This window comes from Lampris incognitus, chromosome 18, assembly GCF_029633865.1.
Source record: "Lampris incognitus isolate fLamInc1 chromosome 18, fLamInc1.hap2, whole genome shotgun sequence".
In the NCBI taxonomy this organism is placed as follows: Eukaryota; Metazoa; Chordata; class Actinopteri; order Lampriformes; family Lampridae; genus Lampris; species Lampris incognitus.
Genome location: NC_079228.1, coordinates 1516599 through 1533968, shown reverse-complemented (window position 1 = coordinate 1533968; position 17370 = coordinate 1516599). Strand labels below are relative to the sequence as shown.

The following is a 17370-nucleotide window of genomic DNA, read 5'->3' as shown; positions in this document are numbered from 1 at the left end:
ATCAACAAAATTGCACGTTTGCGCTTTCAGTGTTAAATCCGTTAGGAACCCGGTGAACCTCTCCCTTTGCGGCTGCGCACGGCTACGGAACACGGCGTTCATAACTCCCGTTCTTTTTTGGCGAACAGTGAGCGTCAAACTCCCGCAACACCACATCAAAAGTGTTGCTGACGTCCTCCGTGTAACAATAGGAACTATTGTTAGGAACCATTGTTTAGTTCCTTGTTTACACAGGGGTCGTTTAGGTTGTTGCACCTGGAATAACGGACCGAGCATGATGCATAACCTTACGTGCCGAAGTTATTATTAAAGTTTATAGCCCCGTGGGGTTGAAACGAGTTGTAACATCTCATTAGTAGAAGGTAACAACACACTTTAACATGGTGGCAGCGGCGGACGACTCGGTTTGAAGTTTGGTGCGGAAAAGTTTCTAGGAGCGGGAGAGCGGTTAGTGTTGCTAAGCAACGTTCAGTATATGTTAGCATTAGCTGCTAGCGTGAGACTGCCGTGTGACATGGATGGGCTTAAACCACCGCAAACGTTATGTCTGGACTCAAGCAACCTTTCGAGGACATGGAAGGCCTGGAGGGACGAGTTTGCTCTGTATGTGGATTTAGCCATGGCTGACGCCGATGACAAACAGAAGGTGAAACTGTTCAGCTATCTTGTCGGGGAGAGCGGCAGGGAACTTATGGACACGTTACTGGGCGACACACCGAAGGATGCATGGACGTTAGATGACGTTATCGAGAAGTTTGATGATCACTGCGACCCCAGCGTTAACGAGACTGGAACGTTATCGTTTTTTTTACAAAAAAACCAGGGCACCAGTGAAAATATAGACCGTTATGTCAGGGAACTGAGAGTGTTGGCAAGAACATGCAACTTTGGGACAGTGAGAGACTCGCTCATTCGGGATCGGATTGTGTGTGGAGGTAACAACACAATCGTAAGAGAAAGACTGCTCCGAGAGAAAAACTTGACACTGGACACATGTTTGCAGCTGTGCAGAGCCGCTGAGCTCTCAAAGGACAATGTGAAAACCATCTCGGGATCGATGGTGGAAGAGGTACATGCAGTGCAAGGAGCACAGTATCGGAAACAGACGAGCAACACTGTGGAGTGCAGATATTGTGGAAAAACGCATGAGAAAAGTAAACAAAAGTGCCCAGCGTTTGGGAAGAAGTGCACAAAGTGTGGAAGAGAGAACCACTTTGCAGCAAAATGCAGAGTAAAACCGGAACTAAGGAAAAAGAAATATGTGAGTAAAATAACAACTGAATCTGAGAGTGATGAATATGAATATATTATCACCTGTGTAAAAGAAACTGAGAAAATGAAGAAAACTCAGCTTCTCTATGCTGGCATGCTTCTAGGCAAGAACATGATCAAATTCCAAATAGACTGTGGTGCCAGTTGCAATATCATCCCAATTAACCTGCTGAATCCAGATGCCAAATTAGAACACACGAAGAGTGTACTAGTAATGTACAATAAAACCAAATTAAAACCACTGGGAAAATGTAAAGTGAAAATAAGAAACCCGAGAAACAACAAGCTATATCGCTTAGAGTTCCAGGTGGTGAATGCAGCTGGTACAGTGCCTCTGCTGGGTAGGAGAGCCAGTGAGGCCATGAAATTGATAAAAGTGCAATATGAAAACATCATGACAATAGACAGTATTGTCACAACAGAAACAACAACAGGACAGTGGATAATGGGACAAATTAAAGATGAGTATGCTGATGTGTTCATTGGCGATGGCTGCCTCGAGGGAAAATACAAAATAGAGGTGGACAGCACAGTGAAACCAGTACAGCTGCCAAAGAGGCGGGTCCCAGTCGCCATGATGAAACCACTGAAGGACGAGCTACAGGACCTACAGCAAAGAGGGATCATAACACCTGTGGAATGCAGTACAGATTGGATCAGTGCAATGGTGGTGGTACAGAAACCAAGTGGGAAACCAAGAGTGTGTATCGATCCCAAGCCTTTGAACAAAGCTCTAAAGCGCAGTCACTTCCCACTGCCAACCATTGAGGACATTTTACCGGACTTGTCAAAAGCAAAAGTGTTCACAGTGTGTGATGTCAAGAGTGGATTCTGGCATGTGCAGCTGGAGGAGGAGTCCAGCTATTTAACAACATTTGCCACTCCATTCGGACGTTACAGGTGGCTGAGGATGCCAATGGGGATAAGTCCGGCCCCAGAAATCTTTCAGAGAAAGCTCACACAAGCGCTGGACGGTGTACCGGGCTTGTACATTATAGCTGACGATGTACTGATCACAGGCCAAGGGGAAACACAGGAGGAAGCTGAGCGTGACCATGATGGAAAACTGAGACTGTTTCTTGAAAGATGCAGACAAAAGAACATCAAGCTGAACAAAGACAAATTCAAGCTGAGACAAAAGGAGACCACATACATTGGACACCGCCTGACGGCTGATGGACTCAGGGCGGATCCAGAGAAAGTGCTTGCTGTTGAGAAGATGCCGGCACCGACTGATGTGAAAGGAGTGCAAAGGCTGCTAGGTATGGTAAATTATCTAGCCAAGTTTTGTCCCCACCTCTCAGACCAGTGCATAGTGTTGAGAGATTTGACACACAAAAACGGAGTGGAACTGGACAGCACAGCATGAGGAGGCTTTCCTCAAATTGAAAGAGACTATAGCAAAGGTCCCAGTACTGAAATATTACAACCCAGATGAGGAACTCACAGTGCAGTGTAACGCTTCAGACACAGGTTTAGGCGCAGCGCTCATGCAGATGGGTAAGCCAATAGCATTTGCAAGCAGAGCACTCACTCAAACAGAGCGTGGGTATGCACAAATAGAAAAGGAGTTCTTAGCAATGGTTTTTAGCATGGAAAGATTTCACCAGTACACATACGGCCGAAAAGTGACGGTGCAAAGTGATCACAAGCCGTTGGAAACAATAGTGAGAAAACCTCTACTAAGTGCACCCAAAAGGCTGCAGGGAATGATGCTGCGCATACAAAAGTATGATCTAGATGTAGTATATGTGCCAGGTAGAGACATGCTGCTAGCAGACACTCTGAGCAGAGCTTATCTTCCTGAGAGTGCACCGGATGCAGAACTAGAGACTGTCAACATGGCACAACACTTACCTATCGCAGCAGACAGGCTACATGATATACGATCTGCCACAAAAGAGGATGAAACACTGCAGCTTCTCATCAAAATGATGCAGCAAGGATGGCCTGACGATAAGTCAAAAACACCAAGGGAAATCAAGCCCTACTTCTCATTCGAAGAGGAGTTAAGCCACCAAGATGGAATAGTGTTCAGGAGTGAGCGCGCTGTCATCCCTGATGCATTGAGGAAAGACATCACTTGCCGCCTACACGCATCACATCTGGGTGTGGAAGGATGCCTACGGAGGGCTAGGGAGTGTGTCTATTGGCAGGGCATGAACGACCAAATAAAATCATATATAGCAAAGTGTGACATCTGCAGATCAATGGACATTAAACAACAAAAAGAAACACTAATGTCACATGATGTGCCAAGCAGGCCGTGGGCAAAGGTGGGCACGGATCTGTTCATGTTTGAAAACAAAGACTACCTCATAATTGTTGATTTTTTCTCAAATTTTTGGGAAATAGATTACCTGGCAGATACCAAGTCAACCACAGTGATACGGAAGCTGAAAGCTCATTTTGCCCGCCAAGGTATCCCAGATATTGTAATCTCGGACAATGGCCCACAGTATTCGTCACAAGAATTCCAGAAGTTCAGTCGACTGTGGGGATTTCAACATAAAACCTCATCACCAGGTTACCCGCAAAGCAACGGCAAAGCTGAGTCAGCTGTTAAGACAGCAAAAAGACTCTTGCTCAAAGCCAAGGCTGCTGGACGGGATCCTTATCTCGCCCTTCTGGACCACCGCAACACACCATCACAGGGTACTGATACCACACCAGCACAGCGGCTGCTCAGTCGCCGTACCAAAACACTACTGCCAACCAAGGCAAGCCTGTTACAGCCGAAAGTTGTGCAGGTGAAACAGGATTTACAAAATAACCAACAACAGCAGAGGGCATACTACGACAGGTCGGCTAAAGACTTGGACACGCTTGCCCCAGGTGAATGTATGAGAGTTCAGCCTCTCGCACCCCACACTGGCTGGAGAGTGGGCAAGGTGCTGAGGCCGGTCGATAGGAGATCCTATGAGGTCCCGCTGCACACGGGTGGTGTCATCAGGAGAAATCGCAGACACCTCAGGCATGCACCAGGGGCAATCTTCACTGACACTATGGACATGGAGATCAGCAGCCCCAGTCAGCCAGAGAGTGTTGAACCCGGACATTCAGAGAGTGTTCCTTCTCGCGGTGTCTTAGCAGGAAACAAAACCAAGGACACTGGTGACAGGGCCAACCCTGTTACCACCAGATCAGGCCGCTCTGTTGTGCAGCCGCAGCGATACAAAGACTTTGTGACCTCACATAGATGAATGGATCTGTAGCACTAATGGACTTTGGGGGGGGGGGGGCATGAATGAAAAAGAAAAAAAAGTGAATCACAAATGTTGTGCAAATGTATTAAAGGTTCTAAAAAAAAGAAGAAACTGAAAAGAGAAAGGATGTAACAATAGGAACTATTGTTAGGAACCATTGTTTAGTTCCTTGTTTACACAGGGGTCGTTTAGGTTGTTGCACCTGGAATAACGGACCGAGCATGATGCATAACCTTACGTGCCGAAGTTATTATTAAAGTTTATAGCCCCGTGGGGTTGAAACGAGTTGTAACGTCTCATTAGTAGAAGGTAACAACACACTTTAACACTCCGAAGCAGATATGAACGTGTTGTGCACATCGACCCGTAAGTAAAAGAGCAATCTTACGTTCAGCTGCCTTGCCGTGGCATGAACGCTGTCTAAACGCTCTTTAAATACCCCTTTCACACCGGCCACCCCCCCCCCCCCCGCTAACATCCGCCTTTTTACACTGAGCCAAGGCGGACATTAGCGGGGTTTTCTTGGCCAGTGTCAATTCGCATCGACATGGCCTTCCAACTGCAAACCCTCCGCTGGTTTTAAACAAGCCATTGTTGTTACCGCCGTCGCCAAGACCGTTTACTCCTGGTACCACGACCTGGTTGGCTAAAAGAACCATTCAACGCAGAAGCGCCGTTAACATGCTATATTCCTGCTCCGCTAGGCACGGCCGTAAATCAGTTTCGGGGGTCACTGTCGTAATAATGTAAACTAACACCAGCACAGGGTCCACATCAGCAAGGACCTTCATGGACATCAAACAGCCAGGCCCTTGTGAAAAAGGCCCAACAATGCCTGAGGAGGCTGAGGAGCGCCCGTCTGCCCCCCAAAATGCTCACCAACTTCTACCACTGCACCATAGAGGGCATCCTGACCGGCTGCATCTCAGTGTGGTAGGGCAACTGCACCTCAGTCCACCAGACAGCTCTGCAGCGGGTCGTCAAGGCGGCCCAGCATATCACCGGTATGTCTGTCTTGCACCTTTGGGCAAAGCCGCAGCCCTTGTTTCATTTTTAATATGTGCCTGCACGTTGTTTTTAATGACACTAAATTGAATGGAATTGTGTCTGTTCTTTATCCATTTAATCTAAAAAATAATATTGGCGGTGTAAGTGGCTTTCCAATAAGTCACTGGTGCGTGCCAGTGAAAGTAATTAACGCGCGCCGGCATCAGCTGTTGCATACACAATGTCCAGACGTTACCGTTGATTTGCTTCTTCATTTATTACTCACACACTTCTTTTACAGCGTTTCTTTGCATTCAAGTACGTCAAACGTCATCTTTCTCACAGATAGCCTATAGTAACTTTACACTGCTACTCTATCCTCGACGCCTCGGACGCGGCCAAAAAACTGTATGCCACCTAGCATCCACACCTGACCTCATTAACCCACTTGTATAAATTCACTTCCCACAATAAGGAACTGCCACCTACTGACCAAAAGGTGAATTGACTCAAAATAAACATAAATAAATGGCTGTTAAGGCGGTTTGGTAATCCAATGCGTTTAGACCTCCCTTGTCCTGGCCGTTAGAAATGATATCTTTTTAAGTAGTGGGGTTTATTCCTCCATATAAAGTTAAAAAGCTTTGAATCTACTTTTTTGGCACTTTATGTCTTTGTCTTGTATCTGTAAACCTTTGTTTATGTGTAATGGCATGACCTGAGTAACTAGAAGGAATAAGAAGGGAAATTGAGCAATGTTGATGAATTCCCCTACCAATATCAAACCGTTGTGATGTCCCATAAGGTATTTTCACTGAACTACAACCTTTATTGTAAAAGGTTTTTAATTACTCTTTGAAAATAATCACCAAAACCAAAGAAACCACGTTTCAGAGATAAATGAATGCTCAGCAGAATCAAAGGCCTCGTAAAAGTCAACAAATAAAATAAGACTGTCATCCTTTATAAAATCAGTGTAGTCAATTAAGTCTAATACCAGGCAAGTATTATTACATATATATGTCTGCTCTTCATAAAGTCAGATTGAGAGGTGTCTATAATACAATCAAGTTTTTTAATCTCAGCAAATATTGATGCTAGTCGTTTTCCATCATTATTAATCAAAGTGATGGGCCTCCAGTTATCTAAAAACAAAGGATCCTTGTCTGGTTTCGGTATTGTTGTGATCAAACCTTATGTCATTGCGGTTGGAAGAGATCCTAAGTCAATTGCTTCCCTAAAAAAAAAACACGAAGAAATTCTGTGAGATCATATGGAAAAACATAAAATTCACTAGTAAGCCCTAACCCCCATGCATCTGCAACGCATGTATTTAGCATTAAAACATTTTGGCATATTCCTTAATATTGCATGCTTGCTTGGCCATTTGATGAGAGGTTTCAAAACCTGAGACATAACAGGGAGCCAACTTCTCACAATTTTAGAGATGTCACATTTGGTAACATTAAATCTGAATGCAATATCCTTGTTGCTGAGCCCTAATCAGGGTTTCATCAGGATAGCCAATAGATGGTCCTCCAGGGTCAGAGAGCCACGCACAACCTCTACACTGGCTTTAACTGTTTGGAGCAACCACTCAAAAATGACCCTGGTCAGACCTGAGAAAAACAGAACCTGTGCTGCTTTGCATTTGATAGAGCTAAAGGAAACCTGGGTGTTGCTTTTAGTTGTTCATTCTCGGCTTTGAGTTTGTTGATGTCCACACGCAGGTTGTCACATTCGGTAGAAAGTTGGCTGTACTTCTGTTTGAGGTCATCATGGAGAGCCTTCGGGACCGTGGCTTCTGAAAAAGAGATTAGATATAAAGATAATTAGAAATTTCACAGTCCTATTTTCATATCTGGGAAACAGCTACACTCGGGGTGATCATTCAGACTGTGCCAAACAGAATCATGGCCAAATGCTTTTTCACAACAAATATATAAACAACAACCTGATTAATAATCCTGGTAGTGACTGTCCTACTGTACAATAGTTAAGATGTTAGAAGGTCTTACCAGTGCAAGGACCAGCACCAGGCTCCATTCAGCAATTATTTGGGGAGAGGGAAGCATGTGTGGATTCTGATGCAGCCTCATCAACAACTTCTGTGGACTGATGTCCATTGTCTGGCCGACTGTGCAGGGTTCCATCCCTTCTTCTTTGTCTCTCGTATGTAATACGCACAGAAGAGAGCAAGCAGTTAGTACAAAACAGTTAATTTACTCAGTTGACCACAGGTTTATCACATCCTCAACTCAAGTCAGTGGAAATCACATAGCGTGCCTCAAAGGGCTTCCTGAGATAATGTAGACATAACAGAAACTATCTGGCCTAACAGATAATCATGACAAAAATATAGTAGCTACATTAAATTACTCACCATTTCCTCTCTGCACTTCGAGTCATGCTATGTCGAGTCATGCTGGGTGATCACAGTGAACAACCGATCACAAGGAAGTGACCATGTTTACCTCTCATGTTTTGCATCGCCTTTGAGTAGGAGAAGACAGACGGGACAAAGTCAGGGCTGTCGAAGTCCTCAGATGCCTCTACTGTACAAATAAAGTGTAATTCCAGTGACTTACAGTAATGTTAACACACCAAAACAGGTCATTGGCCTATCATTACTACGTTAACAGTTACTAGAAACACAACTTTAGCAAAACTGAACCAAGGTGCGTTAGCTTCTAAGCTAGCTCAGCTCAAACTTGAACATAATTACTCTGTTGCTTGCAAACATTGTTAGTTATATATGCACAAGACTCAATAATTACATTATTTAACGCTTGTTGTTCTACGTTAAAACGAGCGATGTAACGTTATGGCTGATTAGCCCGTTAGCTGAGGCCTAACGTTAACTTACCTGTTATGAAGTAATCACTGCAAATGCGGGCATTTTTAATTAGTTCCTCGCTCCAGTCGCTTCTTCTGATTGCTTGCAACCAAAGACATCTCCGGTTAGCCTTACAAGGGGTGTGAGTTGACAGAATTCGGTAAAAGTTGAGAGTTTTTTTTGAAAACGATTCTGACAACCGACTGCACAACACATGATGATGCTGGCCGCTTCTTTGCTGCAGCCGACATGCGCAGTAGAACCTGCGTGACGTTGGAGTGACGTTGTAGAGCCGAAGGAACGGAGAAGACCGTAGGTTAACACTTACGCCGTGTAGGCAACTTTCTTTAATCCACGGTAAATCAGAGAGACAACCAAACCACAGCTCGACTGAGCGGAGGTGGCAAGAATAACCAGAAAACTGGCTGGACAACCATAACTTAACCCTGCGTTAACCTGCCAGGGCAACCATGACTTAACCCTTAGTTCCTGGGTTGAATTCTGTCCCCAATACGTGTCCACCACATGAGCCCCCCCAGAATTCGCCCTAGTAATCGAAGTCAGGCAGGCGCGGGGGGACGACCGGCCGTCCGCGGCGGCTCCGGATAACAGGGGCCGGAGTGTCTCTGGGAGGCATTGACGCGGGCCTGTGGAGGTCGGCCTGAGGTGCAGAAGAGGCAGCTCGGGCCTCCACGGGGGGAGGAGGCGGAGCCGGGGGACGACCGCGACGAGGAGGTTGGGCTAACTCCAACGGCTGCGTCAAGTCCAGGTGTGCGGGTTTAACTCGGTCCACTGAAACATGCTCGGCCGTGCCCCCAAAATAAATCCACCACCAGGTGCTTAGTTCCCCGTTCCAGGACGCGGAAGGGGCCGTCATAAGGGGGTTGCAGAGGGGGGCGGTGTGCGTCGTGACGGATGAACACGTAGTCCGCTGACTGCAGACCTGGGGGCACCTGGGACACCGGAGCGCCGTGTTGGGCGGTAGGGACGGGTGTGAAAGCTCTGACCCCGTCCAGCAAGGAGGCTCGTTGGTCCACAGCTGACCAGGGACGCGTTGCATTGGGCATGAAATCGCCTGGGACTCGCAGCGGCGTGCCGTACACCAGCTCCGCAGAGGAGGCTTGTAGGTCCTCCTTCGGGGCGGTCCGCAGGCCCAGCATGACCCATGGGAGCTTGTCGACCCAGTTGCAGTCCTTGAGAGTAGCCCGAAGCGCAGCCTTCATGGACCGGTGGAAGCGCTCACATAGGCCGTTCGCCTGAGGGTGGTAGGCGGTAGTGCGATGAAGCTTGACGCCCAGAGCCTCACCCACAGCATTCCATAGCTCTGAGGTAAACTGTGGCCCGCGGTCAGATGAAAGGTCGGAAGGCGTACCGAAACGTGAGACCCACGACCCAATAAAAGCCCGGGCCACATCAGCAGACGTCGTGGATGCCAGGGGAACAGCTTCAGGCCAGCGCGTAGTCCTGTCCACCACAGTGAAGAGGTAGGTGAACCCATGGGAGGGGGGTAGGGGACCAACCAGGTCGACGTGGACATGGTCAAATCGTCTCTCCGGCACTGCGAAGCGTTCCAGGGGCGCCTTAATGTGGCGGTGTATCTTAGCCCGCTGACAGGCAACACACGCGTCGGCCCACGCTTTCACGTCTCTCTTAAGTCCCTCCCACACAAACTTAGCAGAGGTCAGGCGCACGGATGGCTTACCGCCTGGATGAGAGAGGCCGTGCACAGCTTCAAATACGGGGCGTCTCCAGCTGTGCGGGACGATGGGCCTGGGCTGTCCTGTGGAGACGTCACACAGGGGGGTGACACCTGTGTCGCTGAAAGGAACGTCCTGCAGGCGGAGCCCCGTGTCGGAGGCCCGGAGACGGAGGATGCTCGGGTCCGTGGCCTGGTCAGCAGCCATCTGTGCATAGTCAAGGCCTAGGTGGACCGCTCCAATCACTGCCCTAGAGAGGCAGTCAGCTACCTGGTTAAACTTACCCGCGACGTCCTGGATGTCGGTAGTGAATTCCGAAATGTAGGAGAGTTGTCGCTGCTGGCGAGCGGACCATGGCTCGGCCGTCTAGGACATGGCAAACGTGAGGGGCTTGTGGTCCACGTACGCAGTAAACTCGTGGCCCTCTAGCAGGAAATGGAAATGCCGGACGGCGAGCCAGAGACCGAGGAGTTCCCTGTCAAAAGTACTATACTTGCGCTCTCGGGGTGTAAGCTGGCGACTGAAAAAGGCCAAAGGCTGCCAAGCCCCCCCCACCTGCTGTTCGTGAACCGCACCAACAGCATAGTCCGATGCATCCGTGGTTATGGAAATAGGCGCTGTAGGTGAAGGATGCGCTAGCAGGGTAGCCTGGGAGAGCGCAGCTTTAGTCTCGGTGAACGCACGGTCCCGCTCTGCTGTCCAGTCGACCGCCTGGTTGGGGGACATGCCTTTCAGCGCCTCGTACAGTGGCCGGATGATAAAGGCGGCTCGGGGAATGAAGCGGTGGTAGAATGTCACCATCCCGATGAACTCCCTGAGCGCACGAGCTGTTTGGGGGCGCGGAAAGGCCGCCACCGCTTCCACCTTTGAGGGCAGGGGGACTGCCCCGTCCTCAGTGATGCGGTGCCCGAGGAAATCAATGGCTGTCAGCCCGAACCGGCACTTTGCCGGGTTGACGATCAGCCCATGCTGGCTGAGGCGTGTGAAGAGGGCATGAAGATGGGACAGGTGTTCTTCCTCTGAGGCGCTGGCGATGAGTATGTCGTCCAAATAGACGAAGATGAAAGGAAGGCCACGGAGCACTGAATCCATCAGCCGCTGAAAGGACTGTGCCGCGTTTTTGAGTCCAAATGGCATTCGTAGGAATTCAAATAGGCCGAATGGGGTAGTCACCACTGTCTTGGGGATGTCTGAGGGGTGCACGGGAACTTGATGATAACCACGGACCAGGTCGACTTTTGAGAAGACGCATTTGCCAGACAGGTTTGCAGAAAAGTCCTGGATATGCGGGACGGGATAGCGGTCGGGCGTGGTGGCGTCATTTAGTCGGCGGTAGTCCCCGCATGGGCGCCAACCTCCATCAGGCTTAGCGACGATGTGGAGTGGGGACGCCCACGGGCTGTCAGAGCGGCGGATGATCCCCATGCGTTCCAGGTGCTCGAACTCAGACTTGGCAATGGCGAGTTTGGCGGGGTCGAGACGCCTGGCTCTGGCGTAGACCGGGGGCCCCTTTGTAGCAATGTGATGCTCCACCCCATGCTTAGCGGTGGGTGCAGAGAAGGTAGGCTGGGTGAGGTCAGGGAACTCAGCGAGGAGGCGGTTGAACTTGTTTGCCTCTGAGAGAGAGTTGGCTAGACCTGCATAGGCTGCTTCCCTCCACGTACATGCGAAGGAGGAGAAGGTTAAGGCATCGACCAGACGGCTGTTCTGAATGTCCACTAGCAAACCGTAAGCGCACAAAAAATCAGCTCCGAGGAGGGGAAGCGTTACATTGGCCATGACGAACTCCCACGTGAAACGTTGTCCACCAAAACACAGTTCTACAGACCGCACGCCGTAGGTGTGGATAGGGCTGCCGTCAGCCATCGCCAACTGGGGGCCCCGCTCCCCGCCCATGATGTCGACGTCAGTAGCAGGGAGCACGCTTCTCTGTGCGCCCGTGTCACAAAGAAATCGCCGACCGGAGATGGTGTCGAGGATGAAGAGTAGCCTGCTCGTATCGCCAACACTCATGGCCACTACTGAGTGTTGGCCCTCTCGTTTCCCGTCGGCCTGTAGTTGCAGGGGGAACGGCACCGTTTAGCTTTCGCACCAAATCGAGCGTGGTACATACAGAGTCCAGAGGGCTTGTAGCGGTCTGATGCTGTGGCGCCACCGTCGGGCCACGCCCGCGATGTCGGCGGGGGGCCAGTGAAGGTAGGAGCCAGCACCCCGGCATGGGAGGAACGTTGTGTAGCGACGAAGAATCGGTCAGCCTCCTTTGCCAGCTCACGGGGATCAGTGATGGTGGAGTTAGCGAGCGCAGTCTGGACGTGGGGCGGCATGTTGCGCAGAAACAGCTCCATAAACAGGAAACATGGCTTTTCTTGACCCAGTAGGTTTAACATCCTGCTCATTAGCTCCGATGGTTTGCCATCTCCCAAGCCCTGAATTGCGAAGAGGCGACGTGCTCTCTCCGTTGTTGACAGTTCAAAAGTTTCAAGGAGGAGATGTTTAAGTGCGGCGTCTTTACCATCGGCCGGTGGGTTGGTTATGAAACCGCTTATCCTGGCAGGCGGAGCGCCCCCCAGCGCTGCCACTACGTAGTAGTACCTGGTCTCGTCTGCTGTTATGTCTCTGAGCGCGAACTGTGCCTCAGCCTGTGTGAACCACGTAGCCGCGGAAGACTCCCAAAACTCCGGCAGTTTAATTGCAACGGCGTTCGTAGCCATAATGTGTGTGGTTTCAGAAAACTTATCCGAAAACCGACGTCGGGGTCACCAGTGTAGAGCCGAAGGAACGGAGAAGACCGTAGGTTCACACTTTAGCCGTGTAGGCAACTTTCTTTAATCCACGGTAAATCAGAGAGACAACCAAACCACAGCTCGACTGAGCGGAGGTGGCAAGAATAACCAAAAAACTGGCTGGACAACCATAACTTAACCCTGCGTTAACCTGCCAGGGCAATCATGACTTAACCCTTAGTTCCTGGGTTGAATTCTGTCCCCAATACGTGTCCACCACAACGTACTAATTTTTTTTATTCATAGATTGTTGGCAAACAACAACGTGTTGCAAGGTAAGACAATAACATAACACAAACAACAACAAGAACAATTAACAAAATATCAGGGGATCATAATAAAAAAGTAATGAAAATAAAGCATATCAGCTCTGAAAAATGTCGAATTGAGTACACAGATTTATAGTTTTATTGGCTTTCCTATTCTTAGAATATAGAACTGTCGAAATATATTGTTTGACTTCATTCACAAATATTAAAAAAGATGGTTTACAACTGGAGAATTTAGACTTATGGATACGTGATTTAGCAAGTAATAGAATCAGAGGCCCTCGTCTTCCCCGGTGGCAGCGGGCTTCTTTGTTGTGGCAAAGAAGGAGGGCAGCCTGAGGACTTGCATAGATTATCGAATGTTAAATGACATCACGGTGAAAAATAAATATCCACTCCCCCTTATGAGTTCCACGTTCGAGCCACTCACTCATGCCACGGTGTTCACCAAGCTAGACCTGCGCAGCGCGTACCACCTGGTGCGCATCCGGGAAGGGGATGAATGGAAGACGGCCTTCAACACCCACCTAGGGCATTTCGAGTACCTCGTTATGCCCTTCGGCCTCACCAACGCCCCGGCCGTCTTCCAGCGTTGGTCAACGACGTGCTCTGGGACATGCTGAACATGTTCGCGGTGGTGTACCTGGATGACATCCTCGTGTTCTCCAGGACTGAGGAGGAACACCATCAGCATGTCCGCCTGGTCCTCCAACGGCTGCTGGAGAACAGGCTCTCCGTGAAAGCCGAGAAGTGTGTGTTCCACTCCACCTCCGTGGAGTTCCTTGGCCACATCATGGAGAAGGGGCTCGTCCTCACCGACCCCAGGAAGACCCGAGCGGTGGAGGAGTGGGCACGGCCCACTAACAGGACACAACTCCAGCGCTTCCTGGGGTTTGCAAACTTCTACCGGCGCTTCATCAGGGGGTTCAGCTGTGTGGCTGCCCCCCTCACTGCACTCACCTCCACCCTCCGCCCCTTCTCCTGGACGTCGGAGGCAGAGGCCGCCTTCTCGGCCCTGAAGAGGCTGTTCACAACGGCTCCGGTGCTCGCCCACCCGGACCCGTCCAGGCAGTTCATCGTGGAGGTGGATGCATCGGACACGGGAAACGGAGCCGTCCTCTCCCAGCGGTCGGAGGAGGACCAGAAGATCCACCCGTGCGCCTTCTTCTCCCGGCGTTTCAGTCCTGCGGAGAAGAACTATGACATCGGCAACAGGGAGTCGCTGGCGGTCCACGCCGCCCTCGAGGAGTGGAGACCCTGGCTGGAGGGAGCAGGGCAGCCGTTCATCGTATGGTCCAATCACAAGAACCTGACCTACGTGCGGACGGCTAAGAGGCTCAACCCCAGGCAGGCGCGCTGGGCTGTCTTCTTCAGCCGGTTCGACTTCACCCTCACCTACCGCCCGGGCACCAAGAACGTCAGGGCAGACGCCCTCTCCCGTCTGTTTCCCGAGGGGTCCCCTGACGCCCCAGACACCATCCTTCCCCCGGCCCGGGTGGTGGGTATCGTCACCTGGGCCATCGAATCGGTGGTGAGAAGGGCCCGACCCAGGCAATGGACCCCTGAACCGGCTATTTGTGCCTCCCTCTGTCCGGCCCCAGGTGCTGGAGTGGGGCCACTCCAGCCGTTTTGCCTGCCACCCCGGTGTCCACCGAACGGCGGCCTTCATCCGCAGGGGTTTCTGGTGGCCCACCATGGAGGCAGACACTAGAGAGTTCGTGGCTGCCTGCACCACCTGCGCCCGCAGCAAGGCTCTCCATCGCCCTCCAGCAGGTCTCCTGCGCCCCCTTCCTGTCCCCGGCCGACCTTGGTCCCGCATTGCCTTGGACTTTGTAACTGGCCTCCCCATGTCCCAAGGCAATGACACCATTCTGACCATTGTCGACCGGTTTTCCAAGGCCGTCCACTTTGTTGCCCTCACCAAACTCCCCTCTGCAGCCCAGACGGCGGACCTTCTCATCTCCCACGTCGTCCGACCCCATGGGATTCCCCTGGACATTGTCTCTGACCGTGGTCCCCAGTTCACTTCTAAGGTGTGGCAGGCCTTCTGTAAGGGGATTGGGGCCACGGTCAGCCTCTCCTCCGGGTATCACCCCCAGACCAATGGGCAGGCAGAGCGGGCCAATCAAGCCCTGGAGGCAGCTTTGCGTTGCGTTACCACCAGCAACCCCGCCTCCTGGAGCAAGTACCTGCCCTGGGTGGAGTACTCGCTCAACTCCATGGAGAGTTCGGCTACCGGTTTGTCCCCCTTCGAGTGTTCCCTTGGCTATCAACCCCCTCTGTTCCCCCATCAGGAGTTAGATGTGGCGGTCCCGTCCACGAGGGCCCATCTCCGCCGATGTCGGCACGTTTGGAAGACCGCCCGGGCCGCTGTGTTGCGAGCTACAGAGCGGGCCCGGCGCAGCGCCAACCGGCGGAGAGTGCCGGCTCCAGCTTATCGACCTGGCCAGTGGGTATGGCTCCTGGCCCGGGACCTGCCCCTCCCTACCCTCAACCGGAAGCTGGCTCCCCGCTACGTCGGTCCCTACACCATCGACCGCATCGTCAACCCATCGCGGTGCGTCTCCATCTCCCCACCTCACTCAAGATCCATCCCGTCTTCCATGTCTCGCGCCTCAAACCGGTAGCCTCCAGCCCCCTGTCTCCCCCTGTCCAAGCTCCTCCACCCCCCAGGGTCCTCGACGGTGGTGACATGGTCTGGGATGTTTACCGGCTGCTCGCCGTACGCCGCCGGGGGCGTGGGTACCAATACCTGGTGGACTGGGTTGGCTATGAGCCCGAGGACCGCAGCTGGGTTCCCCGGGCCTACCTGGCCGACCCTGCACTCCTGGAGGAGTTCTATCGGGCCAACGCCATTGGACGGTCGCCCGGTGTCTCCCGTAAGAGGGGGGGTCCTGTTGTGGTTACACCGCCCCGAGCTGCCTCCCCGGCACGTTCAAGCCACTCCCCCAGCTCGGACGTGCCGGAAACATCCGAGCGCTCGGCTCGCGCTCTGAGGAGACGAGAGCTGCACTGCACCAGGTGTTTGCCATCATCCATCAGGCACACCTGTGGCAATCAGGCAGCCCTCTACAAGAAGTCTCCCAGAACACCACTCCGGGCTTCGACGTACTGAACCCTGCGGTAAAGCTCCGACAAGCCCTCCAGCGTTCCTTGCATTCTGTTTATTCCCCAGTGTCTTATCTTCGTGTCTCTGTTTCCTCCCAAGACTCTCCCTCCGCGACTTCCACGGCTCCCCGCGTCTCCCTCGTCCCCAGCGACCTTCACGTTTTTCCCCGGACCTCTCCTGCGATCTCCCCCCTTGTCCCTCTACCTGGACCCCTCCTTTCGGACTCGACTTCCCGGATCTTGGACCCGGACTTCCTCGGACAACCCCTCTTGGATCACGGACTGGACTTTCTTGCCAGGTGCACGCACATTATTTCAACACCTCCTGGTCATTTACATACCGCACCACACATAGGCTAAAAACACTCACACATAATTTATACACGCAAACCACGGGACACCACACATAGTTTATTCACACATTCCACTAACAGGACGTTTTTCGCACCATACATTCCCCTCCCACAATAAAACCACCTTTTGGATTTTGAAGTCATCCTGTGTCTGTCTGCCTTGGGTTTCGCCACACGGGTCGGGTTCTGGTGCGCGAGCATAACAGTAATGACAGTAAAAAATGGGCAGGAACGTTGATTTATGCCAAAATTCGCTCTTCTCGCGATTTATACATAAGGTCTAATGTGAATTGGGTTGCGGTAGCTCGTCAGAAACACTGGCACAGGACCAGCACTTGACTAGCCTTATGGTATTTAACTAAATCGCTCCCACACAAAACTTTTCTGCCATTCATTTTTTGTTGCTTTTAATTATTTTTTAAATTTCCTCTTTCATCTTTTTTGTGCCTCCGCTGTAGATTAAGGCACACGGACACCACAACTGCTGCAATGAGTCTAGTCTGCTAATTGGCGCCTGCTGAAAAATGAAGCTTAAAATGTTCACATTTTAGAAAATAATTTTCCTCATTATATATCTGCACGCATTCGCTGTAAACCAGGATGTTAATTTTCATGACTCAGCCCTCCCGATCCGCGGACGTTACTGCGCTCTTCGTGGACGAACCGCGGACGTTACTGCGCTCCTCGCGGACGAACCGTGGACGTTACTGCGCTCCTCGCATCGCGTCGCTGGCCGAGAAGCAGACAAACACGCTGACGTGTCCAAACGGAGCGAGAAATGACAAAACTCCGAGCATTAAATCCAAATAATGTGTCAGACAAACTTCTCTTGCAGATTAGTCACGGAAACTGAGAACCG

General features: G+C 51.2%; 1 long non-coding RNA gene across 1 annotated transcript; it reads right to left on the bottom strand.

The window, feature by feature from the left end:
- Nucleotides 1-7108: 7108 nt before the first annotated feature.
- LOC130129155 (uncharacterized) lies at nucleotides 7109-7968 on the bottom strand. The gene is made up of 3 exons (XR_008811961.1): nucleotides 7849-7968; nucleotides 7484-7632; nucleotides 7109-7269 (listed from the first exon to the last, which is right to left on the bottom strand). It is a non-coding gene; the product is annotated as an uncharacterized LOC130129155 (long non-coding RNA).
- Between the last annotated feature and the right edge of the window lie 9402 nt (nucleotides 7969-17370).